The sequence below is a fragment of the Elephantulus edwardii genome, unplaced genomic scaffold (genome assembly GCF_000299155.1).
Source record: "Elephantulus edwardii isolate Elephantulus edwardi_28Jun2011 unplaced genomic scaffold, EleEdw1.0 scaffold00064, whole genome shotgun sequence".
In the NCBI taxonomy this organism is placed as follows: Eukaryota; Metazoa; Chordata; class Mammalia; order Macroscelidea; family Macroscelididae; genus Elephantulus; species Elephantulus edwardii.
Window position 1 is genome coordinate 10,326,132 of NW_006399814.1, and position 6,447 is coordinate 10,332,578.

Sequence of the window (6,447 nt, forward strand, 5' to 3'; positions counted from 1 at the left end):
GAGATGGCATTTGTCAATTGACTAGCTTTGCATTCAGACACGATGTGGTCAATTTTGGACTGCATGCCCCGAATCTTGACTCCTTCTTGTCTGATGAGGTCCTGCCTCTTTCTGGTGCCCATGTGGGTTGTCCAGTATATCTTGGTTAGGAGCTGGTCTCCCAATTTCTCGGGTAATATGACTTTATTGTTAGCAGTATACCACCATTTTTGGAGGTATTGAGTCACAGGCAACTGAGTACACCATTTCTGTACCACATCCTAGTTGTTGTTGTTCAGTGCCTTTGAGTTGAGTATAAACCTTGTCCTATCCTGTGCCATCCTCACACTTCCTGACACATTATATAAAGCGTATTCTATCAGTCATGAGGTCAGTCCACCTGGTTGAGGGTCTTCCTCTTCTTTGCCAACCCTCCACCTTTCTGGGCATCGTGTATCTCTCCTAGCAACATTTCTGCAGGATGTGAAGAGAAGCCTCATCACCTTTGCCTTCAAAGAGGAGTCTGGCTGTATCCTCTCCAAAACATATTTGTTTATTCTCTGGCAATCCATGGGATGTTCAGTGCTCTTTTAGAATAGCACAGCTCAAGGGTATCAATTCTTCTGTTATCCTTATTCAATGCCCAGTTCTCAGATGCATAGCAAGTGATCAGAAAAACCCTTGGACTGAACGAGATGCACGTTAGTACTCAAATGGACATCATTATAACTCTTCAGTAATTTTGAGAGGTCCCTACTGCAGACTTTCCCAGTGCAATAAATTTTCTAATTCCCTGACTGCTGTTGCAAAGTGTGCTAATTGTAGATCCAAGTAGGATGAAATTGTTGAGTTTCAATCTTTTCTCCATCTATCATGATGTTGCCTATCTGTCCAGTGGTAAGAACCTTTATTTTCTTGATATTGAGATGCAGTCCATATCGAAGGCTGTATTCTTTGATCTTCTGCAACAAGTCCTCTTCACTTTAAGTAAATAAGGTTGTGTCATCTGTATTACACAAGTTATTGATGGGTCTCCCTCTGATCCTGATGACACATTCCTCTTCATAGAGGAATTTTACTAAATCTTGCAGTCTGAAATTGACTGAATGTGTATTCAAGGTGCATTAATGATAATTGATGACTGTAATGTAAAAGTTGGAAACAGTAAAGAATAGTTGGAAAATGTGGGTTTGGTGAAGGAAATGAAACTGGAAATAAAATTATAAAATTTTGTATTTTCTATAATGTATTCATTGCAAATACCTTTTTTAAAAAAAAAGGCACAAGTGGTGACTTTACACATGGACCTCACTTGTGAGTTTCATAGAAATCAAACTGACCACACCTGTGGAAAGAATCATTGGAGAAGCTAAATATCAGCTGTCAAAACTAGACCAATGTCAGACGGTGGGTCAGACCATCAATTACTTATATATTAGTTAAAGTTGAAGAAAATTAAAATAACTCCATGAGAACCAAGATATGATATTGAATCTACTCTATCTGAACTTTAAGATCATCTTAAGAATAAATTTGAAGCACTGAACACCAGTGATCGAAAACAAGATGAGTTGTGGGGTGATATCAAGGATGTCATTCATGAAGAAAGCAAAAGCCATTACAAAGGCAGAAGAGAAAAAAAAAAAAAAATGAATGTTAGAAAAGACTCTGAAAATTGCACTAGATAATTAAGGAGGCAAAACCTGTTGAAGTAAAAGAGCTGAACAGAAGATTTCAAAGGGCAGCTCAGAAGGACAAAGGAAAGTATTATAATGGAATGTGCAGAGAGATGGAATTAAAGATTAAAAAGGGAAGAACTTGCTCTGCATTTCTCAAGCTGAGAGAACAGAAAAACCAATTTAAACCTTGAGTCACAATATTGAAAGATGCAATGGACAGTATATTGAATAACCCAGAAAGCATTAAAGAAGATGGAGGGAATATACAGTCACTGCCAAAAAGAACTGACACTGAAAAATTTCAGGAAGTATCATATGAGCAGGAACAAATAAATAGTAATGAATGAAGAAGTTAAAGATGCATTGAAGGCATTTACAAAAAATAAGGCTCCAGGAATCAAAGAGATACCTATTGACTTGGATGCACTCACTAGTCATGCCAAAAAACTAAGAGGGCAGCTGTCTGGCCAAGGAATTGGAAGAGGTCCATATTTGTTCCCATTCTCAAGAAAGGTGATCCAACAGAATATGGAAACTTCAAACAATATTATTAATATCACATATAAGCAAAATACTATTGAAGAACATTTAAAAAATGGCTAGAACAGTACATAGAGAGGGAAATTTCAGAAGTTCAAGCAGGATTTAGAAAAGGTTGTTGCACCAGAGACATCAATGATGATTGTTGGATGGATCTTGGCTGAAAGTAAAGAATATCAGAAGAATATTTATTTATGGTTTACTGACTATGCAAAGGCTTGACTGTGTGGATCATAACATGTTATGGCTAATATTGAGAAGAATGGGAATTCCAGAGCCCTTAATTGTGCTCATGTGAAAATTATACCTAGGCCAGGAGACTGTTGCACGAACAGAGCAAGGAAACTCTATGGTTTAAAACTAAGAATGGAGGGCGTTGGAGTTGTATTCTATCTCCACATCTATTCAATTGTTATACCTACCACACATAAAATCCTTGTAGGTCTAAAGTGTCCAGCCTAAGTGTTTGCCTTTTCAGAAATCTTTACTGACTTTAATTTCTCCTTTTCTCTCAATCCAAAAGCATTATATCTACCTTTTGGCTTTGATCACTGTCATATCTCATATGTAAGCCTTTAACTTTGCTTTTGTTTCAAAAGCATGTGAACCTAGAAGCCCCCAAATATTTTATACACCATAATAATTTAGGAAACTTTTCTCAAAAAAGTGTACATGCATGAACCCAAAGACTTTTCTTCAGAGTGTATAGAGTGAAGTCCAGATGGTTGTGCTCTTCAAAAAGTAATACAACAATGACCCAGCTAATGCACTGATGGGAATATATCCCAAGGAGATCAGAACTGAGACATGACTACATTTATGTTCATAGTAGTGTTATTCACAATGGCAAGAACGGAACAGCTCAAATGTCAAAAGCAAATGAATGTATTAAGAAATTGTGGTACATTCACAAAATGGAGTACTATGCAGCCCCCAGGAACAATGATTTTGTAAAATACTATATTAGATAGGAGAGTCTAGAAAGCATTATGCTGAGTGAACTAACTCAGTCTCATAAGGACAAATACTGCAAATGGCCATTATTACGGAAATATAGTGATAACTAACAAGTAAGATGTGTATAAGTGTCTAAGAGGGGGAAAGGGGATGGACAGAAATCATTAGGATAACAGAGTTTATCAGGGGGATTGAGAAGATGGGGAGAGAATGGAGTTGGAACTTAAAAGGACAGTGTAATAATAAACATACATTAATGGTAATTAATTATATGGGATATAGTATATAGGAATCATTGTATGAAACTCAATGAAATACAGTGTAAATGAATTGTATGAAAACTAATCAAAGAATAACGCAACAAAACAACGACAAAAAATTTCACAGGCAGGATTGAAAATCCATGGACTTGTAAAGCATTACGAGTTTCACAAGGTTCAGTCCATTCCCTAGGTGACTCCAATGAGGTTGGAGTTAAGTATGCCACGTCTGGAGTGACACCTCAGCACCTCTGCCTCATATCTTCATGATGTGGTGGATCTGGACCTCTCTCTCTTACCATCTCAGGAGGGTGAACATAAAAAATGGAACAAGTAAAACTCACTGTGTTTACAATGATTCTCAGTTGCTCCAAATCCAAGATAATTTAGATTCCACTTCTTTGGATGCTAGTAAGAAATTCCACTGATTCTTCACTAAAATCCATTCTCTCCTTCCAGACAACTGATTAGACTACATTTCCAATACAGCTCAATGTAGTCATATAACTGACTTTTTCTCCCTGCATGATGAGTGAAAACTTAATAGGAAGTCATAGTTAATAAAGTGAAACTAGAACAGACCAGAATTTGTAGAATGTGCTTAAACTGTAATAATAACCAGAATGAGAAAAAGGTTGATGCCTTGCTAGAAATGTAAACTCATAATGAAACCCATGAAAAATGGAAGGATACAACACTACTTTGAATATATGCCACTCTTCACAATACTGGCAATAATTCCCACTGGCAATAATACCCAGCATCAAGCTCCTGAAAGAGTTCACCATGCTTGTCTCAAGTCTCTCATTCAAAGGTTTCAATAAATTTTTTTCTTGTGTTAGTTATAGCTAATATTAGATGGATCTTGGCTGAAAGCAGAATGTCTATCTATGTTTCATTGACTGTGCAAAGGCATTTGACTGTGTGGATCACAACAAACTGTGGTTAACTGAGAGGAACAGGAATCCCAGAACACTTTGTGCTTATCTAAAACCTATACCTGGACCAGGAGGCAGTTGTCAGAACAAGGTAAGGAAACACTGCATGGTTCAAATTTGAGAAGAATGTATGCCAGGGATGTGTCCAATCTCTATACCTTTGCAATCTATATGCAGAACAGATTATCTGGGAGACTAGGATCTATGAGGAGAAATATGGCATCAGGATTAGAAGAAGACTCATCAACAATCTGTGTTATGCAGATGACACAACCTTGCTTGCTGAAACTGAGGAGGTCCTGAAGAACTTGCTGCGGAGGGTCAAGGACTGCAGCTTTAAACATGTATTGGAGCTCAATATCAAGAAAACAAAGATTCTCACCACTGAGCCCATTGACATCATCATGATAGATGGTGAAGAGATTGATATTGTTAAGAGTTTTACTTTGCTTGGCCCTACAATCAACACTCTTGGTACCAGCAGCCAGAAAATTAAAAGATGAATTGCATTGGGAGAGTCTACTGTCAGAGACCTCTCCAAAGTACTGAAGAGCAACAATGTCATTCTGGAGACTAAGATGAACCTAATTCAGTCCACAGTCTTAGCAATTACTTGCTATGCATCAGAAAGCTGGACAATGACTATGGAAGATAGAAAGAGAATAGATGCCTTCTAGCAGTGCTACTGGAGAAGATTATTGAATATACCATGGACAAACAAACAGGAGAACAAACTGGTTTGTCCTTGAGAGGGTGAGATCAGGTTGTTCCTTGGAGGCAAGGATTCTGAAGCTTTGTCTAACGTACTTCAGACACATTGCAAGGAGGTACTAGTCCTTGAAGAGGTACATCATGCTTGGGATGGTGGAGAGACAGCACAGGAGAAGAAGACTCTCGATGAAGTGGATTGATGCAGTGACTGGGGTAATTGGGATAGGTGTGTCAGAGACAGTAAAATTGGCACAGGATAGAGTAGGGTTTAGGGCTGTTGTACATGGTGTTGTTATGAGTTGCAGGTGACTCGATGGCACATAGCAACAACATTAGCTACAGCTCAATTTCACTCAAATGCTAAAAATTCAGTTAAAAAATCCAATTCCATAGCATTAGTCATGACTGAAGCCATATAAACCAGTTTAAGGCTTGGACAAAACTTGTAAAATACTTCACCTTGGGCAAATATAGGGAGAAATTGCTGACATACAAGTAGGTAATAACCAATCAGCTAAAAGAGAGATATTCATATTCACTCATTCGTCCTTGGCTGTGGACTTCAATCAGATGCTTATCAGAAAGACTAGGACAGGGCACAAGACTGGGATGCAATCTTTTAGTTCTCAGATAAGTAAAGTTTTCTTAGACAAGACCAAAAAATGAATTCTTTAAAAATATGATATATTACATTTTATGAAAAAAATCTTATGCTATTCAAAAATATTATTGTTGTTATTATGTGCTAGCAAGTTGACTATGACTCATTGTTGTATGCCATTGAGTCAAAACCAACCCATAACTCACCCTCCAGCGCATTCTCAGAGCCAGTAAATTGTGTGAGAGGAGATTGCCTATCTTTTTCTCATAGAACAGCTCATAGATGTGAATCACATGTCTTAGGGACTGCAGCACAGCTTCTTACCACTAGGCCTCCAGAGCTCCTTAAATGACTCATACAACCAACCTGAACCTTGCCCTATCCTGTGTCATCCTCTTGATCTCTAATATGCTGTAACCCATTGTTACAGTCACTGTGTCAATCTCTCCTGTTAAGGATCTTCTTCTCTTTTTTTGGAAACTTTTTCTCCAGCACAATGCCTTTTCCCAAGGACAAGCGTGCTCCTGGGCGGAAGGGAAGCTGAAAGCAGCAGCCACCTCAGATAAGCAACGGACAGGAGTTTTTCACAGGTACCCGGGATTTCCGGTGGACACTCGGGCCGCAGAAGGGGAAACATAATCTACAGAGAAGTTCTACAGGACACGTCACCTTCCCTTGGAGACAGCACAACTAAACTTAAGAGAGACACTGGTCAAAAGAAAAATGTCAGCAGTCAACGTTTTTGGAATCACAGAAGCCAAGAAAGCTTAAGATACAAACTG